This window comes from Pseudonaja textilis, chromosome 7 (genome assembly GCF_049901715.1).
Source record: "Pseudonaja textilis isolate UNSWEBS1 chromosome 7, rPseTex1.2, whole genome shotgun sequence".
Lineage (NCBI taxonomy): Eukaryota > Metazoa > Chordata > Lepidosauria > Squamata > Elapidae > Pseudonaja > Pseudonaja textilis.
This window is the reverse complement of record NC_141996.1, coordinates 41,252,249-41,274,233: the sequence shown is the minus strand read 5'-3', so window position 1 is coordinate 41,274,233 and position 21,985 is coordinate 41,252,249.

The following is a 21,985-nucleotide window of genomic DNA, read 5'->3' as shown; positions in this document are numbered from 1 at the left end:
TCATAAATTATATTTTTGTAAAGCAGTCGTCTTTTTGAAAGATTCTCTGTCATGACTGGACTTTATTTAAAGGAAGCTTTTCTCATCAAAGAAAGACCAGCTTAAAGATAAAGCATGATCAAAATGAGTCATGCAGAAGTTTATCAAAGAGGAATAATTTATCAATTGAGTATCAATTGCCTGAATAAGTGCATTGGTCATCCTGTTCCACTTGTTTCCTATTATGACAGAGGGGTTTTTTTCTGTTTAAGCTAGGAGCAAAAGCTGGCTCAATCTCACTGGCTATAAAGAGTTAGCTAGAGTTGGACCTGATTAGTACTCAGATAGGAGACCATCCAGAAATCTCAAGGGACTAGGCTTGACTAGGGAATTGAGAAAAAACAATTCGGAAATAAAACAATGACAAATCCTAACTCTATTTTACCAAGAAAAGTATACGACTGTATCATGAAAATGATTAGGGTTCAAGCTCAATTTGAAAGAGAGATTTTACTGTATTTTTAGTAATGATGTACTTTTCTAAATTTTAAACTTGTACAAGAACATTGATGTATATTATATAAATCTGCTATGTATCTTCAGCTTTTTTCAAAAAGTCAAAAATATACAAAATAACTTTGTATTGAGCAGCTTATTAAATATTGATTTTCAAATTTGCATTAAACTTTGTATAACATGTGCATTAAAAAGATGTCTGCAAATCTTGAGATTTTTTTTCAGAATCTGAAAGGAGAAACAAATGTGCTATAATGAGAGCAGGATACATAAAAATGGAAGTTCCAGGAATCATTTGTCAAATTCTTATTTCACATGTTTGTGGTTTAAATGATTTTAATATTGTTAGTGTCGTATTCTCTGTTTATCTCATTATTTCTCTTTTAAGCAATCATTTTTTTAAAAAGACAGGCAAAAATAGGATGCAATTTCTCATTATTTGGGAATTATAAAAGTATGATGAAAAGGAAAATAAGTAATAATGATAATATATTGGTAAAAAAAAACGGTACACCAAATACAAGCTAGGCGGATATGACTTTATTGATGACCCTCACTCTGTCAAGGACCTTGGAGTACTCATATCAAATGACCAGAGCTCACTGTAACAGCATTGCCAAAAAGGCATTAAGAGTTGTAAATCTAATCTTACGATGCTTCTCCTATGGTAATATTGAATTGCTAACTAGGGCATACAAAATCTTTCCTAGACCAATATTCAAATACAGGTCATCTGTCTGGAATCCACACTATATATCAGCATTAATACAATTGAGTGAGTCCAGAAGTATTTCACGAGAAGAGTACTACACTCCTCTACTCACAACAGAATACTCTACACCACCAGGCTTGAAATTTTGGGCTTAGACAACCTAGAGCTACACTACCTATGGTTTGACTTAAGCGTAGTACACAAAATTATCTGCTACAATGTCCTACTAGTCAATGACTACTTCAGCTTCAACCGCAACAGTACAAGAACACACAACAGATTCAAACTCAATGTAAACCACTCCAAACTTGATTGCAGAAAGTACAACTTCAACCACAGAGTGGTCAATGCCTGGAATGCACTACCTGACTCTGTTGTTACATCCTCCAATCCCCAGTCCTTTAACCTTAAACTATCTACTATTGACCACCCCATTCCTAAGAGCATTCTTTTAAGCAATTGACAAATCAAATAAATAAATAAAAACTTTATTGTCTTTCTGGGAGAAAAAAGTATGATCTGGATATTTGTTAAGTAGAATTCTAGTTTAATGATCCATTAATTAAGGTAAAGTTGTTCTATTAAATCAAATTGCATTTTGATAAAATGCCATGAACTGGCTGAACAGTTCCCAGTAGAACCATTAAAGGTAAACTAAACAACTGAACATATAAAGATAGAGCTGTAAGGGAAAAATATTTTAAAAGAACAGAAAGTAAGAAATATCAAGTGGGGAAAGCATTTTTTGACAGTAATTGTAAATATTAGTCAGGCTACAGTTTCCTTGAAACTGAAATCATGCACTTTTGATTTTGTCTATGGACCAGTAATGAGATTTAATTCTAGATATACAAATAATTTCAAATAGGGTAAGAAAAATAAACATATAATTACACAAGTATCAAGATTATTAAAAATAGGCACATGTGTTAAAAGATTTGAAAGATATTATTAATGATGATAAATGACCTCTGGATGCTTTTATTCAAAAGTTAAAGAGAGCAAAAGGTGAAGGGAGGAATCACCTATCAGATTCACATACATTAATCTAAATAAGCATCTGAAAAAAACTACTATAGTGATCAGTTTAGGCATTATATGAAGCATTACCTTGGATGTAAGGAACAATATAAAATCAAGACATTGAACGATGAAAATACTGCCTGCAAAATGGCTTTTCAGGTCACTGATGAAAATACTTCAGAACCATAAATGTGACCTTGTCAGATTGTGTGAAACTGAATAAGCGTAACAACACATTATAGCCCTCACCAGTTTCTATTTGCACATAAGAAGAAGGTGAAGTATGAGTGCTAATGTGATCATATTCTGAGAATAGTGCCATTAAAATACATGGGATTTTCTTTAGACAAATTTAATGATAATCCAATTTTTAAGAAAGGATTGAAATCCAATAGTCATCTCAATGTCTACACATAGACAAGTGATAAACTACAGAACAGTATAAAACTACTCACAAATGAAGCAGATGAGATAATGCTATTATAGACTTCAGTATAAAGGAAGTTAGGTGAATTAGAAAGTATGTCAAATATAACAGCAATAGCACTTAAACATATAATACTTTATAGTGCTTTACAGCCCACTCTAAGCAGTTTACAGAGTCAGCATATTGGCCCTAACAATTTGGGTCCTCATTTTACCCACCTTGGAAGGATGGAAGGCTGAGTCAACCTTGAGCTAGGTGAGATTTGATCTGCCAAATTGCAGGCAGCCAGCTGTCAGCAGAAGTAGCCTGAGTACTGCACTCTAACCACTGCACCAGCAGGGCTTCTGATGAGAGTTATCAGCTAATTTAAGGAGAATTATAGAAGCCAACAATAATGTTTTGATTCAACTGACATCTGAAAAATACAAATTGTACTACTTTGTGTGGGTTTGGTTCACCATATTCAAATCCTCAAAGTCCTGCTTGCACAAAAGCAAGGTGGAGTCTAAAATTAAGCAATATAGTTCCGAATCAAGTACACATATTAAAATTTGGTGCAAATTGGCAGGGGGTGACAGAAATAAGAAAACTAACCTGGGTACTAATGATCTCATTATACAGGTTATAACTAGAAGAATTAAAAAATATATAAAATATATTTTATAATATAAAATAGTGCTAATTGGATCTTCCAAAAGTGTAATGGTATATGTGAAAGATCTTTGAGATGCTAGCTAAGATATAGGGCAACAGGCTCAGAAGAGACCTTTCCTAATTTTTCAGGCTATTTATGAGACAAGGGGAAAAATGATTCTTTCAGACTTGCAAGATTTTGATAATGTAACTTTATAATATAGAATGTGAACATAATAAAAAAACTGGCAAAGAAGCCAACAGTAAACAGCCCAAGAATCTATAAGACCACGCCTAGCAACACTGACAGGGGCAAGCCACTAAAAATAAGTTGACAGAAAATCACACTCCTTACTAGCACTGATTTTCTATTTTCTAAAGCACCTGAAGGCCAGACAAGGAATAATGGATGGAAACTGAACAAGGAGAGATTTAACCTGGAAATAAGGAGAAACTTTCTGACAGTGAGAACAATCCACAAATGGAACAGCTTGCCCACAGAAGTTGTGGGAGCGCCATCACTTGAGACCTTCAAGAAGAGATTGGACTGCCATTTGTCAGAAATGGTGTAGGGTCTCCCGCTTGTGCGGGGGGTTGGACTAGATGACCTATAAGGTCCCTTCCAACTCTGATTATCTATTATCTGTTATAACTGATGATGTTACCTAGTTTGGGTAATGAAATTGTAAGAAAACAAGCAACCTCAGAGAGCACCAAGGATCTTAGATTTCAACCCTGAGCTGCAAATATTCTCCTTTATCACTAGAACGTATTTATCTGTTCCCTAGAAAGCATCTCTTTGCCCTTTTCCCAAGTTATTTTCCTCATGCCATTACAAAAAGCTACTATAGATAGAGATAGGAATTAAGAGAAATTATAAGAAATATCTTGGTATGGAAATAAAGGAAATCAGACATACAGTTTAAGTAAAACATAGTATTCTTAAGCAATAAAGAAGCAAAAACAGATTTCTTCCTGAGCCCTTTGGCCAGATGTGTTTTCAGATCTTGCATCCCGAGGGGAGACAAGCAGATTGAGGTACCAAGGAGTTAGGCTTTTGAACTGATAGCTTGGCTCAGATAAATAGAATGCCACATGTCTGACCAATCCAGAAATAACCAGCCTAGATCCAAGACTTGTAGAAATGAACAGGCTTCATTCTAAGGGAAACTTGCGGTTTGCTTATTATTATTTTTTTTAAAAATACTACTGTCCTGTCAGAAAACTGCTCAATATGCTAGTATGAATCTCTGAGAGGGATTCTCTGCAGGTCACAAAGAGATATATTTCCTTAAAAATAATCTTTCTGTATTATTTTATTTCTACATTATTTTTATATAATTGGATGCATGTGAAAAAAATAATCTTAAAACTCCCATCTTCCAATTGAAGATCTGGTACCAGTTTTGTTTAAAATAAATTGTAAAGTTTCTGGAAAGGATCATGCTTGAGACATCTCTAGGGAGCCAGCAGCTCAAAGCAGAATAGTTTCTGTGTTAAAAAAAGGAACCACACAAAGCAAGAGACAAATCACCCATTCTAAACTTCATTCTAAATGTGCTGCTCCAGTCAAGCATAGTCCCAATCTCTTGTATGCTGCTTATAGCTCAAAGGAAAAAGAAAATAAAAACTGCTCTTTTTATTATATTCATAGTTTCTTTCTATTCCATTGCTTTCAGAACTGACTTGTAACTATTAAGCGTGTTTTTGACAGATTATTTCCAAACTATCATGCTGGTACAAGTCCAAATGACCTACTTTTTTTAAACAAGGGTCTTAATAAAGCAAAGGGAATATAGGTGTATTAAATCTCCCGTAATACACAATGTATGCAAGACAGATAACAATAGAAGCAGTTCACAAGAAAAATATCTGCCTGAAAACAATGCTAATTAGCTGAACCTTTCACTATTTTCTATCTAATTCCAATAGAGATATCTCAAATAATAATAAAACAAACTTCTACAAAAGACAAATGTCCAGATTATCAAAGATTCTATTCAGTAGCAAGTCAAAGAGAGGTAAAGTTGGAGATGGAAGATCAATCTAAGCCTAAATTTCCACTGAATGCTAATAGTTGAATAGGCCACAACAGGTGTAACAGATAAGAGAGTGGTCTAAATAAATGACATTTAATTTTCTAAATTGTGGTCATCAGAAAATGTTTCCTGCCTCTCCAATGTTTCCTTTACAAAAGTAATACTGGAGAAGCTTTAATATTCCTACCTCATTCAGATAGTTATAGTTAGAGGGCAGTTAGAGGACAGACAAGAGAAGAAAACTTTGTGTCATGTACAATTTTGGACTCAAATACATTTATTTTGAAATAAGATCTTGTGGAATACATTCCATTTTATGGAAGGCATGAAGTGATTTATTACAAACAGTAGGCATTAATGCAGCATATACTGAGTAGATTGAGTAGGTATTAGTTCACAGAATATCTTGGATGTCTGCTTCTGCTGATTTTTAAAGTAAGCTCCAAATGTCAAGTAACACATGAGCTATTGTGAATGTTCTGGACTAGCAGGCTCGAAAGCCTGCAACTCTGATTGGCCCGCTGATAGCCGATCGTGATTGGTCGCCATAGAATGATACGATTGGCCAGTAAACGGGCTGCCGCGATTGGCCCTGCCAAGAGCAGCAAACTCAAATCGCCTTCATTGGCTGCCTAGCTGCAGCCAGCCCTATATAAGGGGCTGCTGTGGCTGGGATTAGTTGCTCAGATCTGAAGTCACTAATAAAGAGCTGTTGTTGTTATCTGAGTCTTGCCTCCGTTCTTGAACCATCCTCCCAGATCTAACACTGGTGACGAGGATGGGATGCGGAGGCAACGAACTCTATTGATTTGAACTAGCTGAAGGAGCACGTGGCTGACAGAGCGCAACAACGGCGACATGGCCAGCAGCGCTATACCACCCGCCCCATTCGATCCAGCTAGCGAGGACTGGGACTCATATATGGACAGTTTTCAAATGTTCCTGGAGTCCAACAACCTCAAGGATGCCACGCCCAGCAAGAAACGAGCCGTTTTTCTAACCCATTGTGGGCCAGCCGTTTTTAAGATGGCTAAAGCCTTAGCGAAGTCAGCTGAGGTTAAAACCATGGATTGGGACACCCTTGCTCCCATCCTGCACAACCATTACGCCCCAGCCGAGACCGGCCAAGTCTATTGGGCCTTCAGTGGTTCGCGCCATTAGGAATCGGAATGGCTGGCATCCATCATACTGAAGACGATGACTGGGAGGCGGCCCTCGTCCATGACTTCCGAGAAGTGTTCAATGAAAGCCTAGGCAAGTACAAGGGGTCCCCCATTTCTTTAATCTTCGCCCCGACATTGCACCCATTCGCCTAAAGCCACGCCGAGTTCCCTTTGCTCTCAAATCCAAAATTGATGAGCAACTGGACAAATTAATTGCACAAGGCGTGTTAGAACCCATTGACCACGCCCGATGGGAGACACCAATTGTCACCCCCATAAAGCCTGATGGGTCCATAAGAATCTGCGGTGACTACAAGGGCACCCTCAATCACGCGCTACAGCAGAGCGCCTACCCAGTGCCAGTTGTTCAACATCTCCTGCATTCACTTGGGGGTGGCAAAATATTCGCAAAATTAGATCTAGCGCAAGCGTATCAACAGCTACCAGTTGATCCCGAGACTGCAGAATCCCAAACTATAGTCATACATCGTGGTGCATTCAAATGCAACAGGCTCCAGTTTGATGTAAGCGTAGCCCCAGGCATTTTTCAAAGCCTGATGGAGACTATTACAAGGCATAAAAGGGGTTGTGCCCTATTTTGATGACGTATTAATAGCAGCACCCACAAAAAGTCAATTAGAGAAACACCTCAGAACAGTCCTACAAAGGTTCAAAGATGCTGGCCTCAAAGTTAAGAAAGAAAAATGCCAGCTTTGCACAGAAAGGGTGGAGTTTCTTGGCTACCTCCTTGACAAGCAAGGAATCCACCCCACAGAAAAGAAATTGGCAGATATCAAAAATGCCCCAAGACCCAAAAACAAAACCGACCTCCAAACCTTCCTGGGACTTATTAACTTTTATAACATCTTTCTACCCCAGAAGGCGACTGTTGCTGAGCCCCTTCATAGACTACTTGATAAAAGGGCATCCTGGATTTGGGGATGTCGGGAGGAACACGCCTTCCAGCAAGTAAAAGACCTCCTTACTTCAAATGCAGTACTAATCCAGTACAACAAGACACTACCCTTGACTGTCACTTGTGATGCCTCACCATTTGGGGTGGGGGCTATCCTGAGCCACGTCCTACCAAATGGCTCAGAGGCACCAATTGCATTTTTTTCAAGAACTCTGTCAAAAACAGAAAGAAACTATAGCCATTTAGATAAGGAAGCCCTTGCTATTGTCTCTGCAATTAAAAGATTTCATGAATATGTTTATGGGAGACCATTTTCTATTATAACGGACCATAAACCACTACTTGGGATTCTGGCAGGCGACAAACCTACTCCACACATTCTCTCCCCCAGAATGACATGATGGTCGGAATTTCTCGCTGCCTACGACTATCAATTAAAGTATCACCCAGGGAAATCTATTCCTCACGCAGATGCCTTGAGCCGCTCGCCACTACCCGAGTCACAGGAAGACCCAGCTCCCACGCTCCCAGAACTGCAAATAGAGACAATGCCCTCACCTCCACTAACGGCCCAAGACATCGCCTTTGAAACCAAAAGAGACTCTTGTTTGGCACGAGTTCTTGGCTGGGTGGAGAGGGGATGGCCAGATTACGACCCTAAGGAAATATTTAAGCCATTTAAAAACAGACAAACAGAACTTTTTTCACAAAGAGGGTGCATCTTGTGGGGAGACCGAGTTGTTGTACCAACTAAGTTACAAAAAAGGGTCCTGCAAATGCTACACAATGGACACCCGGGCATCGTGTGTATGAAAGCGCTGGCACGAAGTTATGCCTGGTGGCCAGGTATGGACAAACAAATCAAAACCTGGGTCGCCTCTTGTAACAGATGCCAGGAAAACCACTCAGCCCCACCAAAAGCTCCACCAGCAGAATGGGAAACACCCAGGGGTCCCTGGTCTCGCATTCATATTGACTTTGCGGGACCTACGAGAGTCCACACCTTCTTAATAACTGTGGATGCGTATTCTAACTGGCTTGAGGTCAATAAAATGAAAGCAACCACTACTGAGGCAGTCATCAAAAAACTGAACAGACTCTTTGCCACACACGGTTTACCAGATGTCCTGGTCTCTGACAATGGGCCCCAATTTACTGCCTTAGCCTTTGAACAGTATTTAGCGGAACGGGGCATCCGACACGCACTCACATCGCCGGCGAATGGCTGGGCTGAACGAATGGTTCAGTTTACAAAAAAAAACCCTGCAGAAAATGGAACAAGGTAACATCCACGACAAAGTCATTAGAATGCTGCTCCTGCAACACATCACACTAAACAGCACGACCAACAAGAGCCCAGCTGAACTCCTGATGGCCAGGAAACTCAGATCTCCTCTAGACCATTTGCACCCTGCCTACACCCCGGAAAAGCCCCTGGGTTCCAGCAGCAAGCACCATGCCTTTAAGGTAGGAGACCTTGTATTCGCAAAAAAATTTTCTGGGGATCCCCTCTGGATTCCTGCTCAAGTAACTCAAGTTACGGGTCCCCGCTCCTACCGTCTACTCACCACTGATGGCAGAGCGTGGAAACGCCATATTGACCAGTTGCATTCCAGACTGACCACAACTTCCACCCCTGACCCTAACTTTGACACCAGGGGGGGAGGGGAAGCCGTGAACTCAGAATTAGAACCAACACCTGTTTATTCTGAACTAACACCGAGATCACCACACCATAGTTTGCAACACTCACCAGCTGTAGCTGAGCCTGGACAGATGAACGCTTCGCCAAGAAACAGCAGCCAGGCAGGTTCAGCGAGCCTGGGGAGCCATGGCAGTAGCAATGAAGCTGAGGACTCTATCACCCCGGGGGCACCAGAGGAGAGCCCCGACCATGGCACCGGTTCACCATTCCTGCTTGATCCAGCAAGCAGTCCATCTGAACCTGAATTTGAACATGGACAATTGGAATTGCGTAAGTAAGGTAGACAGGTGCGAAGACCTGCCTACCTGCGAGACTATATTACTCCACCCCTTAAACGGAACCAAGAGGGGAGGGGTTTTCCGGACTAGCAGGCTCGAAAGCCTGCAACTCTGATTGGCCTGCTGATAGCTGATCGTGATTGGTCGCCATAGAATGATACGATTGGCCAGTAAACGGGCTGCCGCGATTGGCCCTGCCAAGAGCAGCAAACTCAAATCGCCTTCATTGGCTGCCTAGCCGCAGCCAGCCCTATATAAGGGGCTGCTGCGGCTGGGATTAGTTGGTCAGATCCGAAGTCACTAATAAAGAGCTGTTTTTGCTATCTGAGTCTTGCTTCCGTTCTTGAACCATCCTCCCAGATCTAACAGTGAATTTGCCACATACCCCTGCTTCACCTTTCCACTTTCTTTTCCTTTCTTCTTTCTGTACTTTCTATTGTTTTGAGTTTGTGTGTTTTTTATAATTTTAATTGTAATGCTTAATACATTTATTAATTTTTAAAAATGCTAGATAAAAATGGGTGTAGAAAACAAACTGGGAACTATTCTGGGATTTGAATCCATTAATTTTTTTCAAGCTTATTTATGAATTAAAAAATAAATAAAAGCAAATTTGGCAGATCTTTCTTCAGATGTTACACTGAAATAAAATCATCAAAATACTGATTGATGATTATATTCTCTATTTGAATGGAGAATATAAAGTACTAGATACAAATGTGATGAATATTATACTATCTTTTATTTTAGTATACCTTTTGGATGATTAATAATTAAAACAATCTCAATGTTTTATCACCTCTAAATCTTAATAAATTTCATTCTAGATATTAAAGAAATATTGTACAAAATATTGTACTCAAGTTCATCATATTGATATTTATGATCAATGTATCAATTGAAGATAAAATATATTTTATTTCAATATATTATTGATATATCATCATAATTATCTTTCTGAAAAAGAAACTCAGAGGTATTTCACATTGAAAATATATTCAAAAGTTTAATAAAATCTTAGAAAAGACACCCAATCAAATGTTCATAATTTAGCCAGGGATATTTATATCCTTAAGAGTTTATTTTATGTTAAGATCAACTATTTTCTCAAAACAATTACAGTATACAGTGTATACTGGACTCCACAAAGGATGTATTTGAAAGAAAGAACATCAAATTTTCTTGTTGGAGATATAATAAATGAGATGCATGTTCATATTATCACCTGGAATCTTTATGGTATAACTCTTTATGGAATATAAGTAGAGTTCTACGCTTTCTAGATGCAATAAACTCTTTATCAATTTTTTCACTCATAATTCATTTTCATTTCCCAGCTACCACCTAGTGGCCCTTGGACTTTCACCTCCATCTTTTTTTCAGCTGACCCATTCAGCTGATTTCCTTTCTTCAGGACTTGAATTTACTTGTTAATTCATCTCTCATATAGCCAAACAGCACAGTTCTGTATGCCAGTGGGACACACATCCCTTTGCTTCTTACTTATGAATAATAGTAAATAGAATAATTGTTCTGTTTATAATTTTTTTTAATCTCATATTTAATTCTGTCTTAAGCTACCTGACTTATTAACTAGATTTTTTTTTAATTCTTCTTTATTACTTATGTACTGGTGAATGTACATAATACTCCTTCCACCGATTTACCCACAACAACATTGTGGGGTGGGTTGGACTGAGAGAGAGAGTGACTGTCCTAAAGTTACCCAGTGGGCTTTCATTCCTAAGGCAGGACTAGAACTCATAGTCTCCTAGTTTCTAGGCCAATACCTTCACCACTACACCAAATTGGGCCTGTGACTAATTCCTCTCTTTAAAATCTCATTTCCTTTCTTCCTAATATTCATGTAATCTTTTATACTTTAAATCTCCTACTCCTAGTTTTTTAAGGTTGCTTCATTTAACTAATAATTTCCTTTCTTCCTCTAAGTCATTTTATTTAGGTTTTCTCTCTTTGGATCAGCTCTGCTTACATAGGGGAGATTTCTTGTGTCTCTTCCTTGCCCTTTGATTAATGTACATTCCTTGCACCTAGTGTTGCATTTTTGTGTTATTTTGCACCACAATGCTTTATTTATATATGTATATTCAAATTCTAGATTTCTCTTTCTCCTCTGCAAAATGATCTTTGCCTTTTGATTTCTTTAAGCAATCCCCTTAGCCTATTAAGTTATTCTTTATCCGGTGTTCCACTTACCTTGCTTTTCCTTTTCCTTTCCCTTTCTCTTCTTTCCCCTTTCTTTCTTACCTTTACATCCTCTTTCTTCTTCCTATATTTCACATCTTGGGCACCCAGATTCTTAGGACATAAGTTATTTATTTTCTCCTTATAGAAAACATTACTAGTTTTCACCAGCTTCACTCATTTCCCCAACTTTATTGCAACCACGTAAATCACAGATACGCAGTAATTTTTCCTTCTCCTTTTCATGAATAAAATGTTGCTACAACAATTTAAATCCAGCTTGTGCTTCAAACAACTGCAGTAAATTCGTGGGCAACCTTATGGAGCTCCTAAAAGGTAGCTCATGGCCAAGTATGCTGCGAAAAATATATACTATAATAGGCTTAACAGTAGTAGGGTAATCAGAGCAGTTGCTAGGTGTTGTAATAGGAAAACTCCAACTGAGAAACCTCAAATTAGCAAATGCAATAAACATACAAAGATGCACATGGAGGTAATCCTAGTATGTGTAAAGCAAAAGTAATAGGAACTGTATTGGAATGTGCTTCACTGTCATTTGTTCAAACAATTGATTTTCCTCCTGATTTGATTATCTTCAGGATTATTTTCAATAATATCCTGTTAACTAACATAAGTCCAAAAATTATTGAGAGTATAGATTTAATAATAAAAAGGACAATAAAGAGGGTAATGCAATACAAGTTGTTTATTTTGTTGTATGGTTACTAAATTTGAAAAGGCAAGGTGATTTGGAAAAGGGGAGAAAGTGGGAACATACAGAATGTCACTATAGAATTTAATCTTACATAGTCTAAATGCTGCAATCAAACTGCAGATTAAAACACTAAAAATTAGAATTATGCAGGGAAAACTATTTTATTAGTTGAAAGTAAAGGAGAATTAGAAGAAAACTCATTATGAAAGAAAAAAATAGAAAGTGAAGAATACAGGTAAATGTTAAATATCAAGAGGACAAAGGATATGCCAACTAATATGTTTATTTAATTTATACTTAATAGCAAAGAAGTAAAAATGATTTGCTTTTTGGGCTTAGCAGTAGAAAAAATAAACTGGAGAACTAAAAAGGAGATTGCTAAAACAAAAGTAATGACAATAAGGTCATATCATGAATAATAAGGACATTTCAAGGATAAGAAAAAAATCATCATTGATCTTTTTAGTAGTAAAGTATGATGGATGGAAACAGAATTCTAAGGAGTAAAAGAAAGGAGAAAGCTGCTTTAAAATTATGGGTTTGATTACTAAAAATAAATCCCCAATGGTCTGTAAAAGAATAAATCAATCAATTCTGGATCAAACAGATTACTCTTTTGAAGTGGTGATCAGCAAGCAGAAATTTATATGCTTTGGGCATTTGATAGGAATAGATATGGAAGTGTAAAAGAATCATTATGCATGAAAATTTGGGGAAGTCGAAGAAAGAAAAAATGGCATGGACAAGGTCAAAGAAAACTACAAAATGTCTTCAGAAAAGCTACAAATTATTGGTAGAGACAAGTTAAGATGTCCTAGCTGATGACACTTAGGAAACATAGCTAAAACGCCACAAGATGTCTTTTTCATGTAGTGTCTTACCCCTGTGTTAGTTTTGGTTTTAAATGGATGCTTGGCCAAACCATTTGTGTCACAACATAGCTAGTTTTGATAGACACATACTAGAGACTTATAGAATGATTGTGACATTGTTGCCTGAAAGTCAGCATTTTGGTCTGGTCTTACAAAGCATTTTTTTCCATTTCATTTAAACAAACCAGCATTATTTAAATGAATATAAATAAGGGGTTTTTTTTCTAGCATTTCTGAAGATCGGATTTGAATAAATGCCAGCATTTATTCAAACAACATTTGCTTTGTTTTATTATGCTGAATTTTGTTCAGAATTTCACCTTGACACATTAAAAAAGCATTCAAATTGGGTATTGGCCTTTTTTACTACATAGTTCCTGCTGTATGAGCTGTAAAGACAAATGTTTTTATACTACTAGTCTTCTGTTTTTACAATTGTTATGTTTTATGGTTTTCTGTCTTAAGGGTAACTGTTAATATAATAAAATTGAATTATTTTGAAATTAAGGTTATGGTAAGATATTTTGGCTGGCATTTCAAGTGACAGTAGCTACATTTTATGAGTCAGTATAGAACTAGGGAGACACAAACTATGGAAAGTATTTTTAATTTATTTTGAACCACTGTTACAGTGAGATAATATTTCATTTTAAAAAGTAAGGAAAACATACAGTCTCATGAAGAATACTTATTCACGGCTGGTTTGTAAATACAATGGAATTAAGAAATAGCTTGTGTTAAGGAGTAAAAAAATGTAAAAGAAAGAAAAGTCATGTTCCCTATTTCCTTGCTTAAAACACCTGAAAATAACTTGGATAATTAACCTTAATATAAGCAGAACAACTGTTGTAAAGATATTGGCAGCTATTTATGTTACATGATTTGCTATCCTATTACCCAACCTGGATTGGCATCCTATGCTTGATGTTCCTGGCAAATGTTATAACTCTAAGAATATACAAACATAACTTTCCACAGGCACATTACTAATTACTATTTGTTATGAAACAGTAACAGGTGTTATATAATAGCAGTCCAGTGCCTATCTGTAAAATATTTTTCCATATAAAAGGAACCTTGAAAATCCAACCAACCTCCAACAAGTTTTTTCCCCAATCTGAAAAGGAGATTCATCAAAGTAGACAGTGATTCTACAATTTAGGATTCATTTTATCAATCACTGTTTTCCCTAATAAATTGCTTTTTATACTTTGTCAGTCTCTCCTTTTATGATCATTTTGTCTCTTTGTTTCTATGATTGTTTTTATTACTCTAATGGGAAAACTTGCTGCAGCCAATTCATCATGGCCATGTCACCACATTAAACTTGCTGCTGGGTAAGGTGCCATAGCCAACTCACCACAGAACAACTCACTGCGGAACAATTTAACAATTCTAATTAATTATTTAAAATAAATAAAAAATATTTTAATTTTTGCCATTCACATTTCATTCTGTCCCTCCTTTTGCATTCTTTCTTTAATGATTTTATTCCACCATTTCTTTGATATTAGTGTCATTCTTGCCCTGCAGTGAGTTATCCTATGGTGAGATGGCTGTGGCAAGTTGACCTGCAGTGAGTTGACTGTGTTGTAGATGACACAAAGCTGGAGAGAATTGCTACACTAAGGAAAATAGACTTAAAATTCAGAAAGAACTTGATAGACATAGGGCCCTATCTAATAAGATGCAGTTCAGTGTTGAGAAAAGTAAGGTCCTATATATACTGAAGAAAAAACAGATGTACAAATACAGGACAGGCAAAACTTGACTCAACAGTAGTGGTTCTAGGTGTTCTGGTGGTCACTCCTTAAGTGTGATTCAGGGCTGTGTTGCAGCTGCTAAAAGAGCCAATGCAATTCTAAGCTGTATCAATAGAGGGATAGTATCAAAAACATGGGAAGTGATAGTATTCTCTATACTTCACTAGTGAGGTCACATTTAGAATACTGTATTTAGTTTTGGTCCCCACAATACAAAAGAAGTTGTTGAGTCCCTAGAAAGAATGTAAAGAGCAGCAACAAACATGATAAGGAGGTTGAAACCTAATCATATAAGGAAAGTTGGTATGTTTAGCCTTATAAAGTAAAGGCTTAGGAGAGACAAGATAGCAGTATTCCAATACTTGAAGGGCTGTCACAAGGAAGATAGTTCCTGAGAGCAGGACAAGAAGCAATGAAGGGGAAGCTCAGAGAATTTCCAACCTGGAAATAAGGAAATTGCCTGACAGTGAGAATGTTTAATCAACAGTACAGATTGCCTGCTGTAATAATGGATATTAGAGGTGTTCTTTTTTAAAAAAGATTGGACAACCATTTATCCAGGATGGTATAATGATCCTGCCTTGGACAGAAGGTTGGATTAGAAGACATCTAAGGTCTTTTCCAGTCCTATGATTCTATGAAATATCTTTAAGGACATCAATAATGTTCAATTCCTATGATTTGCATTCACAAAATCACAAATATTGTTTTTAAAAAGTAATCAATTCAGAACTATGATCTTTTGAGCTTGCCTATTTAACCAACAAGAAAAGGAATTCTTATATTACATATAGATGCATGCGTATTCTGATACAACATATTTATGACTTTGAGTGAGAAAGAAGAAGGTTCGTGTGATAGTCAATATCTGTCCTTGCCTTTTCCAAATTTTATTATAATTTCCTGCTGTAGGTAAGCATTTCATAAAGGCTTTTGGAAAAGGTGGGGTGGGGAAGGGTTAGGAAAATCATTGACTGAAACCTCATTATATGTCTAACACTGATTATAAAGCTAAAGAATCTCCTTAGCCCAGGAATAAAAAGCAAAAAGCAAATTTTCCTTCCTTCCTTCCTTCCTTCCTTCCTTCCTTCCTTCCTTCCTTCCTTCCTTCCTTCCTTCCTTCCAAAAATACTTGCTATTTTTTGTGCTAAATAAAATGTTCTCTCCCTTTTTCTGCAAAAGAAGGCAAACCAAATTCCAGCACATACAAAGCAATAGATAATTTCACACAACTTCCTCCTCCTCCTTTTTCTTTCTAAGTTATAAGGCTTTTAACAAAGGTGGTATTCAACCAGTTAGCACTGGCTCGGGAGAACTGGTAGTGGTGATTTGGTGTGGGTTGCCGAACTGGTGCGACCTCTGACTGGCCATGCAACCCAGTCACCCAGTTGCCCAGTCGGTCACTTGTCCTGGTCACTCTCCTCACTTTCCCTACCACATTGCAGCTGTGGCGCAGCTCAGGCAGATGTCCCAGGGCTGCTGCACATGCACACTGCATGTGCAGCCACTACACAGACAGTGCACATGTGTAGCAGCCCTCCTGGAGCACATTTTCTTCCTTCTCCTGAAAGACATACCTCTTCTAGCTCAGCCCAGCCCGGCCAGCCAGCAGGTCAGTAGGCAGATGTTCCAGGGCTTCTCATCCCCCTTGTCGCGAGATGCTTGCAGCTTCTGCATGCTTTTTTGGTGCATCTGCAGTCTAGCAACCACACTGAAAAAAGCATGCCCTGTTCTATGTGCCAGGCCCGGCAAGTTTGAGCAGCTGGTGTATAGAACAGGGAGGCACCGGACAGTTGGAGTAGCAGAGCAATGCCGGAAATCAGTAACTGCCTCTTTCACAGTGCAAGAAGCCTCCCCCAATCAGCTGGCTGGTCTCCTCTTTCTCTGTCTGTTTATTCTGTATGGCCAAGGAGGAGGAGACCAGCTGGCTGGTTGAGGGAGGCTTTCTGCACCAAAAGAGGCATCTGGACACAGAAAAAGAGTCACCTCCAGCAGTGGCCCCTTTGGCCGGCTGGTAACCTCCTCAATCATAGAGAATAAACAGGCAGAGAAAGAGGAGACCAGCTGGCTGGTTGGCAGAGGCTTTCTGCTCTGAAAGAGGCAGCTGGAAACTGAAAAAGAGTCACCTCCAGCAACAGCCCCTTTGGCTGGCTGGTCTCTTCCTTCACAAAACAAACAGGCAGAAAAAGAGGAGACCAGCTGGCCAGTTGGGGGAGGTTTCTTGCACTGCAAAAGATGTGGCTACTGATCTCTAGCTCCGCTCCACTTCTCCAAGGTACAGCGCTGCCCTGTTCTATGTGCCGCCTGCTCGGACTTGCCAGGCCCAGCACTTAGAACAGCACATGGTTTTTTTGGTGTGTCTGCTGGATTGCAGCCATGCTGAAAAAGCACACAGCAGCTGCAGGCATCTCACAACAAGGGGGGGTGAGAAGCCCCGGGACATGTGGCCACCTGCTGGCTGGCTGGGCCAGGCTGGAAGAGGCGCATCCTCCAGGAGAAGGAAGAAAGCATGCTCTGGGAGAGCAGACACCAGGCAGGTGGGTGGATGTCCCAGAACAATTTAAAGGTTGACTTTAAGAGCACCCCCATGGAAGAAGCCGAGAACCGAGAGCAAACGTAGTGGCGGCGGGAGTGACAGGCATATGTGTCCTTCCACAAAGAGTGTGAAGGGAGGAAGACACTGTGCCTCTGAGGAAAAGAGGAGGTGCTGAAGTCCTGGCTGTCACCCAGGAGGGGACTGCAGAGGGACCCATCACACACCCCTGTTGCCCCCACCGCCGCCACTTTTGCTCTCATTCTCAGCTTCTTCCATGGGGGTGCTCTTAAAGCTGATCTTTAAGAGCTGGAAGACATTTTGTTAGATCGCCGTCAACTCATCGTTGGGAGAGGTGTAGCCCCTGACTACATGATAAGTCTTGGGCAAAGTTCTCTGACTTTTAAAATGCATCCATGCAGTGTCTGCCTCCCTTCATGCTCCTTGTGCACACTGGGACTGCCTAACTGGAGTGAGAGAGAGTGAAGTTGACTGCTAGGAGGTAAGCACCTTGGCATCCCCTCTTGCTCCTCACAGTCACCTGAGCTGGTGCAGTACTTTACTTGGGCAGCCAGACAGCAGCAGGAACACCCACAGCAGCAACAGGCAGCGCCACAACAATAAGGTACAGTAAGATTTGATGGTGCAAATTTATCTCTGGCAAAAAACAAAACAAAAACCACCCCAAACAAAACCCATTTGGCAGGCAGACTTGGCAGGCAGTCGTGATCTTTAGTTGGGCTTTTTTTTTTTTTTGTCAGCCCAAGGAGGAGAGGGGGGAAGGTACGCAAGAAATCACCCTGTCTCTGCAGCATTGGTCATGTGACTGAGTGGGCATGGCCAACTCAACGTCACTCTCAGCAAGGTGCTGCACCACCTTGCCAAGTTAGCCACACCCAACCAGTCACATGACCACCAAGCCATGACCACGAAACAAGCCACACCCACAGAACCAGTAGTAAAAATTTTGAATCCCACCACTGATGCATATGTGCTTAGCTGAAGATCTCTGTGTTATCCTTTAAACTGATAATTACTTGAGACTTCTCAGTTAACCAGAATACAGTTAATACCTTTAACTTTTTTGCCTTTTGCATTTGGTTGGAACCTTCATATTACCTTTCTCTAAGTTCTTTTTCACTGAATGGAATGCATTTCACATCAAGTATAAACTACTTAAGTTTTCCATGTTAACTTTAGGCTGTTAATTGCTTAAGATCTCTATAATAGCTTGTACACTGCTAACTGTACGTAATAAACATCAAGATAACCTGACTCCATATGCCATTGGTTTCAATAATAATAATAATAATAATAATAATAATAATAATGACGTTATTTTAATTGATTTTTTTCAGATTTACACAATCCATAACTCTATTTAATAATATATCATATTTAAGTATTCTTTCAAGAAGAAGCTTGAGGCAACACAGTTGGTGTTGATGTGTTCAGTTACAATTGGACTGATGTTTCTCCAATCCCCTCCTGCCCAGTTCTCCTGTCTAATTCTTCAGTGCTGTTTTGGCTGCAAGGAAAACCAGAGCTCTTGCTGGCGCAGACTTCACCTTCACCTTTATTTTCACCTACACCCTCTGTGAATTGGACAACTGCACAAGAGAGTTCAAAGTCTTGAAACTAATTAGCCTGTTTCCAGTGTAATGCATGTAAGTGAAAGCATAATTGAAAAGACTTGGCTTTTCTTCAGCCTCTATGGAAAGAATTTTTCAAGGAAGTCCTGGATCATCTGCTTCTCCTTGAGGACTGCTTACTATATTGAGGAATGCAATATAGCTTCAACATATAGTCTCCTTTCGACCATTTTGAATGATTACAGCAGTATATGCACTGTGATTTGACACAAGAATCAAATCACAAATTCAGAGCCTTCAATATCATTTATCTGCCTGCTGCAGCTTGACTGTATCAATCCAGACAATCACTATAAAGCCAAGAGAAACAAAATCTACCTTTTTGCTGCCATTTATAGGTTGATGGGTAGCAGGCATAGTGAATTTATAAGGACTCATTCAATTTTATTACATCAGATAGTATATTTTTTCCTAAGGCCAACAATATGACTTTACAGTCTCCTATTCATTATTTGTAGTCTACAGTATCATTAGTTATACAATTTGGCATGTCTCCACTTATTATTTCTGCAGATTTAGCACCTGCTTACATTGTTTTTTAGTAAAGAGAATATCATTAAGTAAAACCAAAATAAGTTCTGCAAGAAGAGCAATGGAATAGCTTAGACAGAAAAACAGGTGTTTAGAGTATACACATTTTAGTCATGCTGACATAATATTTTTATTGCAACATTTTTGTCATTGCTTAGAAGGAGAAAGAGCAGAAAAATAATAAGCTTGGGACACATTTTCTGTATTCTAGATTCTTGTCTAAATTTTACAAAACTGTAGTTATTCTACTATAAACAGGGATGCAAATTTCACAGAATCATGGATTTGCAAGGAACTGTTTACTACTCAGTTCTGGAACCTAACTTAAAATTCTTGACATCTTTCCTTTCATAGTGTGAATGTATCAAACAAAAGGAAACCCACATCTTTATTTGTAATTGCTTCACTCTCAAAATGATCCTATTGTTAGACAGTATCATTAACATTCAAATGGGATATATGTTTCAATAATATAAAAACATTATTCTGTGACTTTATCCATATTAATGATTTATATGGTCACCTAGACATTGCTATGTGGTTATATAACTAATTCAGTCTTTATATTTCCATAGCAATGGCAGCTATAACTACTACCAGAATAACCTTTGTAAGATATTATTATATTAAATGGTGATGCAACCATCATAATGACATGAGGTAAATCTAACCTATAGGTGGTTATGTCAGAATATATATATTAGAACCTTGACATCATGAATTCCGGATTACCTTTTTGGTATCCTTTAATTCTGCTTGAGTCTTCAAAACTCTTAATCCACATAGAAATAAATGAAATTAATTCCTTCCCAGGATTCTGAAACTGCTTTTATTGCTGTAATCAAAAATTATATTCTCCCTTACTTGTATCCATATTACACACATGCGTCTACCACATTTGGCACCTAATACATTACAATTCTAATATTCATATCACATATAAAGTGAGATATTTTCATTGGTTCTTTGATTCATACTCCTTAAATGAAGAATTTTATATTAATATTTTTATTTACTCTTTTATTTAAAAAAATACTGTCAAAAAAGAAATTAAAAAAGAAACAGCAATATGTGAGGATAAGGATACATACATACAAATGCACATACATATACACAAGAGAATGTGGAAAAATAAACCAAAGGAAACTATATCATTTTTACAGTAAATAGTTACACTTCTATATACACTTATCTAATCTGATTATTATTTAAGCTCATACATATTTGTAATACATTTGTATAAACATCATGTTTTTTTCTCAACTTTTTCACTTATACAAGTGAACCTCATATTTCATTATACTTGTCCATACGAAGTCACATCTATAGCTAATTTGTATAGCCCTCATAAATAGGAAATATAATTAATCCATTCAATGAAGGGGACCATATATTTCCAATTCTGCAATGTCAGCCTCATGGTTGTAGTAAGCAACAAGGAGTATACATTTATATTGTCCAGTTGTCAAATTCCAAGTACGAAGTATATAGTTTAAAAGAATATTAACCTCTGAAAATTTTAGCTTTTGTCACATAATCATACTTTTCATCTATTTTCTCCTGATGAACAAGATAATTTTGAATGTTGTGCATTTGCTCAGGAATTTATATATTCTGCAGATTTTTAGTATATTGTGCTCATGTCATTATCCATGCATAAGGAAAAGTTTATATATTAAATTCTATTCTCTCAGTCCCACCTCTTTTGCCACCCACCCCGCCAGTCTGATATTACTAGTCTCTGACACCAATATCCTATCACTATATATTTCCCCTTGCTGAGGATTTTTGTTTTATTTTATTATAAGAAAACATGTGTAAACTTGGAAAGCTCCTCATATGCTCCATCACAATTGCTTTCTTCATGTAATGGACCTATGTCTGCTGGTGTTTCAAATAGATTTCAAATAGATTTCTTTTCAGTTCTGCAGGGTTCCATTTTAGATATCCCAAGGCTCTGAATCAAAATGAACAGCTGCTTTTTCTCACTGCTATTATATATTCTTTCATAAAAATCTACCGTATAAGATATTATTGATTAAATTGCACATATGAATAAAAGCAAAGCAAATAGTATGCATAATATAGCTTACAACAGGAATAGGCAAGTTATTACTGGCTCAAAGCACATATAAAAATGGGAGACCATCTGATAGGAGCAGTCCAAAATGGCTACTATATAAGCCTTACTTATTTACAAAAAGTTTTACATAATGAAAATAGTCAGTAAAAAAAAAAGTTCATTTATCAGAAGACAAAAATGCCCAAATATATTCAATATCATTGAAGAATGATAGAATTGCTAGAATTGCTATACACCCCA